This window comes from Drosophila guanche, unplaced genomic scaffold (genome assembly GCF_900245975.1).
Source record: "Drosophila guanche unplaced genomic scaffold, DGUA_6, whole genome shotgun sequence".
NCBI lineage: Eukaryota > Metazoa > Arthropoda > Insecta > Diptera > Drosophilidae > Drosophila > Drosophila guanche.
In genome coordinates, this window is record NW_022995751.1 from 2480992 (window position 1) to 2494471 (window position 13480).

Consider the following 13480-nt stretch of genomic DNA (forward strand, 5'->3'; position numbering starts at 1 on the left):
TCTGCACTTTAAATCAAGTTTAAAATTCATGGAAAATTCATTGAAAATATCTTTAACTACAGTTAAATGAATATAAATTCCTGAATGGGTTATACAATTATTATTGCCAAATAAATGCTACCTGTTTATGGACACACACAAAAGTTCCCTGTACACCAAAGTAAATTGGAAAAACTAATCTTCCCTTGGCCAAATCCTGGTCAAAACTCTGTGGAGAGAACTTTTAAATTCCAGACAAGCTCCTTGAACCAGAAGCAGAAGCAGAACCGAAACCCAAATACAGAGCCAGAACACAGCCAGAACCAGAAAGTTGATTATTAATTAAGTAAATGGCGTTAAGTAAATATAATATGTACTTGTTTAAAATTATATCTGAGGCAATAACCATGGCTGGACGGCATGGAGTCAAGTGCGCCAAAGAGTAGACGCCAAAGCAGGGTGGAAAAAAGTTTCCATGTTTATGTCCATTTATTATGCAAAAAGCCAGCAACTGGAGTGCGGGGTGGCGCTTGGTTATGAGCAGCATAAAGTAAAGTAAAGCACACGCCACTTTATTCTCGGCCATTTTTCCTTAGTTCTAGTGTTACCCACAGGTCTAGGTCTGGTCAGGTGGCAGCAGGCAGGCGGCAGGCGGCAGGCGGCCTGTGGCTGCTTCATTACCCTAATGAACTTGAAAAAAGTATCGGGTGTACACAAAGTCAAAGAGAGTCGGGCGTGGGTGGAGCTCTCGGAGACAATCACCAGGTGACCACCATCCCCTACCTTTCCCTCTCCCTCTCTGTGCTGCTCTCTCTCTGTGAAAAGTTACTTCTCTCTGTGGCAGATTTGCCTGTAATGAGGTCATAGTCACGAGTGTTGACTTTAATTAGTGAGTTTTCAGGCAGCCCCACCCCTACTCTCCTCCTAGTGGAATGGCAACCAAATGAGCGTTTTCCCGGGGCCATGTGATGCCTTTCGCCCGACCCACAAATTATTCGTTAATTATGGGACAATGGCTCTGAAGTTTTTGCGGCTGGCCATGTTCTCTGCGACTTAATATGATTCGCCAGGAAATACGAGCAGTTTTCCAATGCCATGCACTATAAACTTAATGGCATGCCAGAGTTATTGTGAAAAATGCTTCAGGGGACATTTTAAGGGAGGAATTTTTAATTTTAATTAAATGTTAAATACGGGAAGCCAATACAGAGTACCATTCGTTACAAATAAAAAGTCAACAAAAGGAGCCAACGCTTGTCGTTCTTTTCAATTATCTTAAATGGAGATTAGATGACAAAAGATGACCAAAGAAATACGAGTAAATATCCCAGAGATTAAAAATAAAGAACAAAAAGATGAATCGACTTAATGATAATTTAAACTGAGACGTTGCCAAGATCTTATGCGACTTACCGCTGGCTTATTAGCCCCAGACAGCGGCAGACTTGGCATTTGGCCAGAGAATCAAACTTAAAAATGTTGAAAACTCTTCCAGCAATGAAGAGAATGTTGAGAAAATGCTTATTTGAATGCAAAAGAAAAAGTCTACAGGCAGGAAACAGGATGTGGGAGTATCAAGGAGCCAGGAGCTCCACACATGGACAAGGGGATCGGGCCAAGTAGATGCCAATAAACCGGCAACGACATTTGTTGATTTTATTGACATGCTTCGTTGGCTTCCAGCGTAACCTCCTCACCCCTCTCTAGCAGCCATGGAGGCTCTATCTTTCTCTGCGCCTGTGACTGGCAGTCAAATTTCCTCCTTGGCATGTCCTTTTTTTGTAGCTGGAAGGCTTTGCCATGCGATCCCTGCCGCTTGTCTCCGACTCACTTCTATGTGCTGTGCGTAGCCTTAAAATGCGCCATAAAATTGATAAAATCAGTTGATTGTAAAACTTGATAAATTGAAATTGATTGAGGCAGCGACACACACGCACACGCGGGGACCAGCAAACGGCAGGGAATGAAATGTCTTTGATGCCCCACACTTTGCATACGGAATGCCCATTCGAATGGGAAGGAGCCACGCAGAGACAGTTGGCGGCAGCAGCAGCGGCAGCTCTTGTGCCACATGTTGTAAAGTGAGTTTTGTGGCCCACAAACAACATTAGCGGTCCCACAAGCAGTTGGCGAATGGGAGAAAAAAAGAACGAAAAGGGAACGACGGGAGCCAGTCAGCATTTAATTAACCAACCAACGATGGGGTAAGGGAGACTCTCATGCTGGGAGCACTTCCAAATAGGGAAAGAAAATGGGATTAGAGAAGTCAGGTGGATACAGAAAGTGCCGAAAATGAAGCCGTGAAGCAGTCTTTAAAATTTCTTTAAAATATTTTGCAATAACTGCCTTCACTTGTGATTGTTGCCATGTCAAAAATGTTGCAATAAATTTCAATTAAAATGATTTAATTGACCTTCTACCATTCCCGCTGGCCTTGTGGCATGCTGCATTTACCACTTGAATTTGGTTTGAAATTAATTTCCTATGTGTGTTGCATCGGACAGCAAACAGACCTCAGGTGGAATCTGTGGAATATCTTTGGGTATTATGTGAATAACTGAACGAATTTTGTGCTATTAGAGATGGAATATTTGATGGGAAGTTGATTGTCTGCTTGGAGCTGCGTTCAATTTCATTGGGTATGCAATTTCCTCTTTATTTCTGAGTACAATTAACCATGTTTAAGCATCCTTTGAAGTGGTTTTTTAAACAGCGCCTTTAAGCACTCACCTGTGCGGATGGATGTTTATTACAGTTCGTTCTCTGGCACTTTTAATGTGGAATGAAATTGCTTTTTATTGATGCCAGGCAAACACGATTGACATGCACTTACACGCTCGTTGAGTGTCATTTTGCCACTTGCGGTGCCATTGCCCGCATCCGTATCCGTATTTATGTACAGTTTTATGTACACATGTGTGTGTGTTTCCGGGTGTGTATGTGCTTGTTCGAACCTATCTGTATGTGCGTAAATATATGGTAAATTGATACGTATGTACATACGCACATTGAGCCCATTTATTTGACATTCTAGGATGCAATTTCACAATTTTTAATCATATTCTTTCGATTTATTGTTGGCCTTGAAACACAATTGAGAACCTCTTATCCAAGTGTTCTAATCTAATATTTGCTTGGCATACATGAAACACTTTTTTATGCTACAAAACGCTTTCAGGAACAGCTCCTCAACGCCGTCGACGTGTTTCAAAAATTGCCAAGGATAATCGGTGACAGTTAACAAGTCAATCGTTTCACATCGGACACGATGTACAGCACCATTAAAAATATATTACTTTGCGAACAGATCCGCGTACATATAACTATGTACATAAGTACATAGATGTATATGCGTGTGACATTATCTTAATGCTTATTAAGAGGGCTTTTTATATTAAAGCAATACTTAATTGCCAGTATCGAGGCGGCTATTGGCTCGGAGCCGGAGGGATCTCTGGTTGGCTGGGGTTCTCGTCTGGTGTGGCTGCTGGTCCCTGGCAAAGTTTTTAATTACTAAAGTTTTGCTGCAAAGTGAAAATGGCAAAGGCAGGAAACGTTTCTTCACTTAAACATTTACTCGATTATTTGTTAAATTTGCATGCAGGCAGTGGCAGTCTTTTGCTGCTCACTAAAAGAGCCTCTCTTGTTCGTTAAGTGATCGCGTTAATATGTCAAGTTTAGCTACTAAGTTTCCACACCTAGTCGTGTCTCTCCGTCTGCCTCCGTCTCTCCTTCTGTCTGCAGCAGGTTGGGGCACAAATGAGCAAAAGTTAACACAAAGCTGTCTTATTACAGCTGCTGCTGCTGCTGCTGCTTTTGCTGTTCCTGATGTTAATGCCACTTTGCTGCCACTCGAGCTTCGAACCAGTACTCCCGCCCTCCTTCTGCTGATGGATGCCTCTTCTGCGGTCCTTTCTTGCACGCCTGCCGCCTTAAGCGTTGAGCATGTGGCAGCTGCAGCTGCTGCTGCTGCTGCTGCTGGATTTTTAAGTGCCCCTCCCACCACAAGGCAGCCCTGCATCCCCTCCCGAGTCTCGAGTCTGCTGCAATTACTACTTGCAACAAATGGGAAGAAAACTTTCCAGCAGAAGCAACGCTTTAAGGGCCAAGCAGCAATTCCTTACGCCAGCAAACTCGTGATGAAGATGCTTGACTCTAATATCATAAACATCGATAGAGTCCATTGTTGTGGCCACAACGAGGCGCGCCACATAAGCCGCAGTAACCGTAGGAACCGGCAAGCGTTTGTCCTTGTGCGGGTTTGGGTTGGAGGAGGCCCCTAACAATGACATTTCGAAGCCAAACACACAACGAGGAGGCGGCCAACAAAGCGGTGCAGCAAATGAATACCCAAGCCCCAGCCCTTACCCATACTTGTACCCGTACACGGCTCACAAAAGCTTGAGACCAGCAACAACTGCGGTACCGACAGTTGCAATGGCAAAATGCAACAGAAGCAAACACAAATGTGCGAGTGGCCCTGCGCGCTCGGTAATAATGCGCTTGGTAAACGTTGCTGGGGGAATGGTCAGGAGTGCAGACAGAGAGAGCTTCCACACAGATAGTTGGAAATGTATGCAGCGGGACGTAGGTAAGTCTGTAATGCTCTCACGCTGCCGTTGGCATCATGCATTGCTGATACATTGGTTTATATTTGATATACGAGAAAGAGATACCATCACAGTACAGCCCCACCTGTTTAGTCTCTTTTGATATGCAGTTTTCCCATATCAAATGGCAATAAATAGAACAGAGAAAACATCAAGCTAAAGCTAAGTTATGGTATGGAAAAGAAACTGCCTGCCATGGAGCAATGTTCGTGGTGGAATAATACACTTTACCGCCGCATATCGCACTTATCAAATAACACAGAAAACAGAAGCCAAAGCCCTCGTACTGTGCTCATATTTCGTTGCTGAACATTGTCAACACTGGAAAAGTTGTTACCGAAAAAGAACAAGCTATAATAATAGTTAAAAATAATAATAATAATAATAATTGTAATACAAGAACAACAATAACTTATTACCCATTGCTTATAGTGGCTTTTTGATAAGTTTTTACGACTTTTTAATAAAGTTGCAATGCATTTGCTTGTTGCACGTTGCGGACGTTGTTGCAAAAACTTCAGGGACAACGCTCAAGACAAAGTTTCCTCCTGTTTCCGCCTCCGAGGCGGTATCCCTGCTCAAGTTGTAATTTAACTCCCACCAGAGCACACCTCTCCTGGTGAGCTCCTTCTCTCCCACTTCGACAAAGTGAGTTATGCAGTGTCACGCATCCGCCATGTGGTCTGGGCTCTCGCCTCTGTCTGTGCGTTTGCCAGGCTTTAAACTGCAGCTCGCTGACAGCATAAGCCCCGCACCACATCCAGGCCCCCGGACTGAGCCTCAGACCCTCAGACTACAAAGACAAACAGCCAACAATGGCAGACAGAGGAGACAGTGAGGCATGCAACACAAACAACCAAAAACTATACAGACGCACACTTGAATTTCTGGTGGCAAGAATGCTAATTTGCCATACACATGCCATCAGCAGAGGCAGAAGCAGCAGCAGAAGCAGCAGCAGCACCAGCTGCCACTGATAGCAATCAGGAAGAAGAGTTCTGTGGGGTGGGGGCAACAAAGAGTGTGTGGCCAAAGTTTTCACTGTGGCAAGCGGCAAGCAGTGGCAAGCAGCGGCATAATGCATTTAGCCATCTCTTCCCATTTTGTGTGTCCTGCGTAACTTCTCATTCACTTTGCCACACACATATTAAAGTCTAACCACAAAATGTCAAACCGAAAACCAAAAGTTATGCATTGCCCCCGCCCCCTGTCTGTGTGAATGAGTGTGGAGTGTGCGTGTGTGCGTGTGTGAGTGCATATGTGGTTGACAGGTTGAACTCAAAAGAATTGTAGCATAAACTTGAATATTTATTTGGTTGTTTATTCACAACTTGAAAGCCGCTTTGGGGCCATGCAGCAGCTGCTCTTGTCTCTCTCTGTCCATCCATCCACTGGAACTAATAAAATTAATGAAACGTTGACACATCAGTGACGCTTGAATTTGCCCAACATTTATTGGAACAATCGTTTATTTAATTCAACTGCCGAGTGTGTCGCACACAGATTTCGTATGCATTGAACACAATTATAGTTTGTGTTGTTCCACATTAAATATTTGTCACACCTGTCACTTTCCGACCGCCTCCCAATTTGCACTCAAAATTCCAGAGTAAACAATTTGCCGCTTCGCTCGACTAACACTGAAATGTGGTCCAGAGAGAGGCGGGAGGAGGGGTCTGCATGCATAATGCATTTGCCCAAAAATTAATGCAATTTGTTGACACAACTAAATGAGGGGAAATGCTGATTACGTGTCCCCTGCCCTGGCCCACCACAAATTAATTAGGCAACAAAAAAAAGAGCAAAAAGTAAAGAAGGAAAAAAGAGTAAAGTAAGGCAGGACACGTGTGTGCACGACAGTGATGGAGCATTTATGCAATCCTAATTGAGGCCTTTGCTGCAAGTTTGTGGCCTTAGCTGTTGTTGTTGTTGCATGTTACATGCTGCTGCTGCTGCTGCTGCTGCTGCTGCTGCTGATGCTTCTGTGGCATAATTATAATTGCGTTTATTGTGTGCATGTTAGACAATAATTAGCATTGAATTAATTTCCGAATGGAAAACCAATTAGCCGCACACCTCCAAGGATGCCTCCTCCCACCACTCGAGTCTCGAGCCCACTTCCCACTTGTAGCAACTGTACGTTTTGCCTGCCACAAAACCTCATCATCGTCTGGCAGCAGCTGCAGCATAATTCCATTGAAATTCGATTACAATCTGTCGCCCAATCCCATCCAATCCAATCCCTCAATCAAACACTCAAACGTCAGGGCCCGTGGCAATTACGCGTTTCGCATTGCCAAATGAACTTAGCGGCTCATTTGCATCTGATCCGCAGTTAAATAAGGCGCTCTATAGAGTGCTTGGCAAGAGTTTCATTCCTTAAATTCCCACAAATCTGAAGCTATCTTTGCTTGTAGCATTATCAGCTAATAAATTATGATATGGTAAATGCCGGAAAAATACGAGTACAGCTGCTGTAATTGTGAGTTGAAGCGATAGCATGAAAGATTTACGAGCTGTGAGCCCAGACCAATGGCCGTTTCAGAGACTTAAACATAAAATGCGTATCCGAGTGGCGTTTAAAAGAGTTTTCACCCAGGACAAAGTGCAAACGCAGCGCCCCAAAGCCAAGTATTTCTCATGGCCAGCGAGGATTTTGGTAACGCAAACACAACAACAGCCTGGACATAAAGCAGCACACAGCCACACAGACTTCACACACAAATAATGGAGAGAGACAGTGGAGCAGCACAATGGATTGCATTTGAAATACACAGACGACGTGCCCAGATAAATTGTTGCGCCCAGTCCCCTCGGTACGCTGCAAGCCCAAAAGACGACGACGCTGCAAAACTTGCAAGACAGTCTCGGGCTCCGCATCCTCCTCTAGACGGGGACACTGCCATTGCTGACTTTGAAACTTATGCGCCAGTCGTTAAGCTCGGCTCAATGTGTTGTTTTGCCCCACCCCAAAAGAGTCTCCTCCTCCCCCTCCACTTCCCCCACAGGGTTCTCCATTTCTGTGTGTGTGTGTGTGCGTGGAAAAGCAGCTTAAGCATGCACATTCGCATAAGGAAACGGATGAAGAAGTTGCAGAATAAGTAAGCTCACGAGCTGCAGCTCATACGAATTTCATATACGAGCACGAGCATACTCGTAAGCAGGATGCAGCAGGACAGTGCAGAATTGGGTGGCGACTGCAGAGATACCCACTTTTTCTCTTTTATTGTATATACAATCTCTCTCTCCAAGCAGCTGAAAAATAGAGCTGCCTGCTATGCCCTTTTCCCTCTACGATTACTGGGCATAAATGCTCATAAATATTCCTCTTCCTAACAAAGAAGCAATAAGAAGAAAAGGCTAACAAAAAACAAAATGGAGAATGCAGAATTGCAGAAGAGATTCCACTCCTGTGCCGGCAATGTTGATGTTGTGGTGGCCAGCAATTTTGGAGTGTCGCCTGAAAGTGTAGCCAGGATTTAAACTTGACTTGAAGCTCTGTTCCACAGCTTAAGGGGACACAATTACTTTGGACAAGTACTATATACTTGAACGATATCAGAGAACAGCAGCAGATATAATAGAAATAAGTTTAAATACTTAAAAAGGGAATGAAAGTTAAGCTTTGGCCAAAAGTCGGTCGAAAGTTTATTGATTTTGAATTAACTTTAACTACTTAATGAACAAAGCTGCAGCTCCGTAGGTTCCCTCATTTATTGTATACAATTTATGGAAGAGTCCAAGTGTTTCCTGCCAGCGCTAAATTAGCTATTGATTTTCTTTCTATAGACCAAATTTTAATTTATTTAATAGAAAAAATATATATATTTAGTCTATAAATAACTCAACTGCCCGATAGCTAGAAAATATACATTTCATTAGCTCTGTAAGTCGCTTCGGCCAAGTCGCAAGTACTCTGCCACGCCGAGCTAAGCTTAAATGACCAAAACATTTTTATAACTTAATTAAACACTGATTTTCGTTTCACATTTTATGGACATTTTCACACTGCATGTACACCCAGAACACAGGGGGAGAAGCAGAGCAGGGGGGGAAAAAAGAAGAGGAAAAACAACTGTTGGAGAAAATGAAGTTCTATTCGATTTGTTTTATTGTCCATTGCTTGGGTTGGGCATGGGGTGGTAGGGTTTCAGGGGTTTGTTTTTCTGGAACTGGTCTCTGGCTTGGATGGTTGGCTGGCTGTGGTCTGCTGCCAACTGAGAGTATTAGTTATATGTGCTGTGTCGGCTATTTTGGGACCACTGGCAGCGGCAACAAAGTTATTTTGTGAAACTGCCAATTGCCGGACTTACTTTTTGTCCATGCCTGGTGACTGGTGACCGGTGCCTGGTGCCTGGTGCCACATGCCACATGCCACACGGCCATGTTCTAGTTCTGTTTCGAAAAACCCACTCTCCCCGCTTGACAGACAGCCAGAGAGCTCTGCAATATTAAGTTGAGGCTCCTTTTTGTGTCCAGGCCATTTCGTTTTTCTTTGCTGGCTGCGAGTTATGATGGGAGTGGGAGTGGGAGTGGGGAAACCTTTTGGACAGAAACAGAGTCGCACTTTAATTAGAGCCTCGAGGTGTCAATGGCTGGGTGTAATCAGTTTAATAGCTCTATAACGCTCTCTGTGTGGGCATATTTCAGCGGAATAAAGTCATTAAAATGCAATTAAAAATCGTGCAAAATGTTGAACAACTTTCTCTCTTGCTCTCTTTGCTGTTGCTTACCCCTCCTCGTGCTAACACGCGTTTGTACATTTTCTCAGCTCAATTTAATTAATTTATTAGAGAGCAAAAGCAGCAGCAGCAGCCACAAAGCAAGGATACTAAGGATAAGCAGGAGGTGGCGGGCTGCTGGCTGTTGTATATGTTTTTTCCAAGGATGCTGTGGCTGTGAAGTACTAAACTTATTAGACTTGGATTAATGGAACGCATTGCCTTTAGCTGGAGCTAGCTTGTGGGTTGCCTTTGTGCATGTATCAAGGGTAGAGAGAGCACAACAAATTCTCTCAGTTTATTGTTTAAATATTTATGTCTAAGGAGCAATTTGTTGCAGGTAAGTTGTAGCTGTTCGTTGCTCTGTTTGCTGGAGAACTAATTGTAGATTTATATTGAGCGAATTCAGTGCATTTAATCAATTCATTTTGCATTAAGAGATAAATAAGAGCTTAGAGACAGTGCATTCGATTGCATCCATCGTATCATCCTGCCCCCAAATTGAGTGGCAAAGAATGAAGCCAAAGGGGTTAACCATTAGTTTCACTCGCTTGGGATGCTCCTTCCTAACCACTGCATTTGTGCTGTTGTGTCGAAGCCATGACAAATGTATTGTAAATAACGCGCATCAAGGCAATGTGACAACGTGGCGTATGGGCAAAGGACTCGTGGAGACAACTCAAGCAAACTCTCAACTCAAGACACTCACTCCGACACGCGCAGTTGCACCTGGGGGGAAGAACAGATAACAAGAGATAGAGTGACAAACAGCAGTGGAGAGCCAAGAAAAATGACTCTCCCAAGGCCAAAAGGAACTTGCAATTTATGGGCACAGACGACAACATGAACGAGAGGATACTTTAAGGATGCAGCCATGCACTTTGCTGATTATTGGAATTAAAATATATAAATCTGATACAGATATGTCATTGCGCCACATCTCTCTTCTCAGACAGAGATGAACAGCAGCTTGCCACAGCTTCACATTGAGCCGGAAATGGTGCACGGAAATGCGAGTAAACACGGAAAGCGGTTCGAGTTGACAGTGGATGGCCATCGATACGGGATGGCAATGGCCATGGTGACAGGAGAGCTATCAGTTCCTTGGGAGGTCAGTGGCATTTCCCCTCCAGTCAATAAACCCCCCTCTCCACTCTACACTCTCCACAGCATAACGAGTAGAAGTGGCGACCTCCAATGGCAGCTTGACTTGCTTCATGATATTTTCCCTCTTTTCTCGCTGACAGCAATTGCTCTCCGCTGTCAATGTCCGAATATTGATACTCCATGCTCCTTGTTCCATTCTCCTTGCGTATAATGATGCCAAAAACCAGTGTCCGGCGGAGCAGCGTCGATTTTGTGGGTGCAGCAGCCACGATGATGATGATGGCTTTGTGTATTATTGTGGGGAATGCTGTTTGGTTTGTTTGCAAGTGTATTTATGGCTGCTCGAAGAGAGCTACATAAATCGAGAAATATGTAAAATGTTTCTGGGAAACCTTGGGAGTAGATATTCTCCTCTGTTTTTCGTTAGTTTCATAGCATCAAAAAGAGTTCAGCGGGGTTCAATCGAATTCTAATCAATCTCCCGTTTGCATCCACTCGCATATGCACACAAATTCGTCTAACTTGTCCACTTTAACCCCATTGGTTGCCTGCACTGACCTCCGCTGACATATCCCATCCATGTCCGGAGGGACCAGAAGCTGACAAAAGCTGAAACGGACTGCCAGAATGCGTCAACCCAGCGGCTGCTGCTGACAAAGGGCCAGGGCAGGGAGACAGCAGAGTGCCAATGCAGCAGGGTACGAGTCCTAACAACTGTCCAGCTGAATGTACATAAAGTTGTGCGGCACAAAACTGTAATCTATTTAATAACTCACATGGTGCAAGCCGGGGGAGGAGCGCTTCAACAATGTCAACGCGATGAACTGCACACTAGAGAAGTCCCGCGACATTTTAGAGCACCACTACATGAGGAAGCAGATGTGGGGAAAGAGGTGTAGTAACCCCCACTTCATGGTGGATACCACACCATGATGAAGGTGGAGCTCAAACACCTTTGACCTGTGGCAAACCGACATACGGAGTCTCTACCCTCTGTCTTAGTCTTGCCCACAAAAATAAATTATTCAATGCCCAGTGAACGCTCCAATGGATCGGTACGTACATACGATATATACATATATATCTATGTACTCTATGTAGGAGTATTTCCACGTGTCTGGAGTGCAGTTCGAACTGGAGAATGGAAATGACATAATAACATCGCCGAAGGGCAACAGAACGTACATCCATCCAACTATCCATCAGATGTATTTGCCCAGTGCTCCCAAAATAAACTTTATATGCTGCTGACAATGCCATAAAAATGTCGTGGCCAGAGGTGAACAGGACATACAGCAGGAACAATGCGATTACGCAAAGGAAGAACAACAAAAAAAGGATTATAGATGGGCATTGTTGCTTTTAGTCCGTTAAAATATAATTTACAAATGAAACCATGAACCATGGCAACTGCCTGGCAACATATACCCGGAAGTACCCATTCCTCCAAAAGTGAGTGGGTGTTGGCAGGGGGTTCGGTGGGTGGGTGCTGATTATAACAATCAAACTAACTCAATTATACGCATACGTAAGCACGCACAGGCCCAGAGGGCGGATATGCGGATAGAGGGCGGCGTGAGGCCGCAGGACATGCTGGCATATGTGCAGCTTCCGGTTGAGAAGCAAAGCTATGCGGTAAGCCGCAGAAAAGGCATGGGCAGGGGTGGGAGCAAGGCATGGGCCAAAAGCCATTTTGAGGCCAGACTGAATTGTGACATTATTTTAATGAAAACTGACTCTTGATGCAAGAGGCGTGGGCCAGGGTACGCTGGCACTTTCAATCCACTTCTAACCCGCATGATTGAGCCCATAATATGGTGGGCGCTCCAACTGCTGCGGTCAAAAGGCGATCCAATTGCGTTTTACGAGTACCAAAAATAAGGCTTACAATATAATAACCCCCGCCCAAAAACATCATTCAATGGCTGCCGTAGAACCAAAAAACAGAGCAAAACTTGGGAAACAAAGGAGAACCCTTTGGACGCAGCTGCTCGGAAGCAAAAATGGAAACAGCAAACGGCAGCAGCAGCAGCAACAGCGAAGTGCCAGAGGTGCAAACACGTAGAGTAATACAAATAAAGAAAACAATAATAGAAAATGGACTCGAAGCCAGAGACATGAAAGCCAAAGGGGGCCAAAAGCCAAAGAAAAGCGCAAACAGCAACGAGCGAGCGAGCGCTAAGGGCATACCAGAAGAAATATTTACCCCAAAGAATAGTAAATACTCTTCCTTATATGGACTTACTCAAGTATTTTCCAGATTTGCATAGAAGTTTGCGTCCACAACACAACCAGAATCCCTTCAGAATTAATGCAAAATTAGTTGGTTAGTTTATGGTAAAAACCCCATGAAGATCTGTCTGTTAAAATACGCACTCGAATATTGAAAAGATTTTAAGATTGAAACTCCATTTACCTCTCCCACGGTTAGAGTATTTTCTTGGCAAACTGCCGGCTACAACCGTTTGGAACGTCTTAGGGAAATGTTTGTTTTTCGTTTTTGGCTTTCAGTACACCCACACACTGCCGCCGCCACACCGAATCCGGCTCACGTTGCACGCTTTATTGTGCACCCTCCTGGCAGTCGCAATTGTTGCTGCAGCTGCAGCTGCACTTGCACTTATCAATATTGATGATGAGACGCCACAAAATGAACGAATATAGAAGGAACTACGAGCGAGAGTACGAGAGCATGTTTAACGCTTCATTGATTAAGAGGCAAGTGGCAAGTAAATGCATTCCCTTAATCAAGATACCAACGTGAGCTGGGATTCACGTGTGCAATACATTAAATGGAACAACAAAGGATTGGTATCAGTGCATTTGAAATGCTCCATTCAATGCTGAGATTATGCTACGCCCTTTGACTCTCAAGTAAAAGAGAGTTATCTCAGGCAGCAGAGGTTGCTGCTGTAAAACCCCAGACCACACTTGAACTGTCACGCATCAGTGGAGGGTTCCTCGGATCTAATTAGACGTGGCAATCGAATATGTAAACGCATCAGCAATCAGCAGCAGGGTCAACCATTTGGTCATATAAAAGACATATGTCGGAGCGGGCAC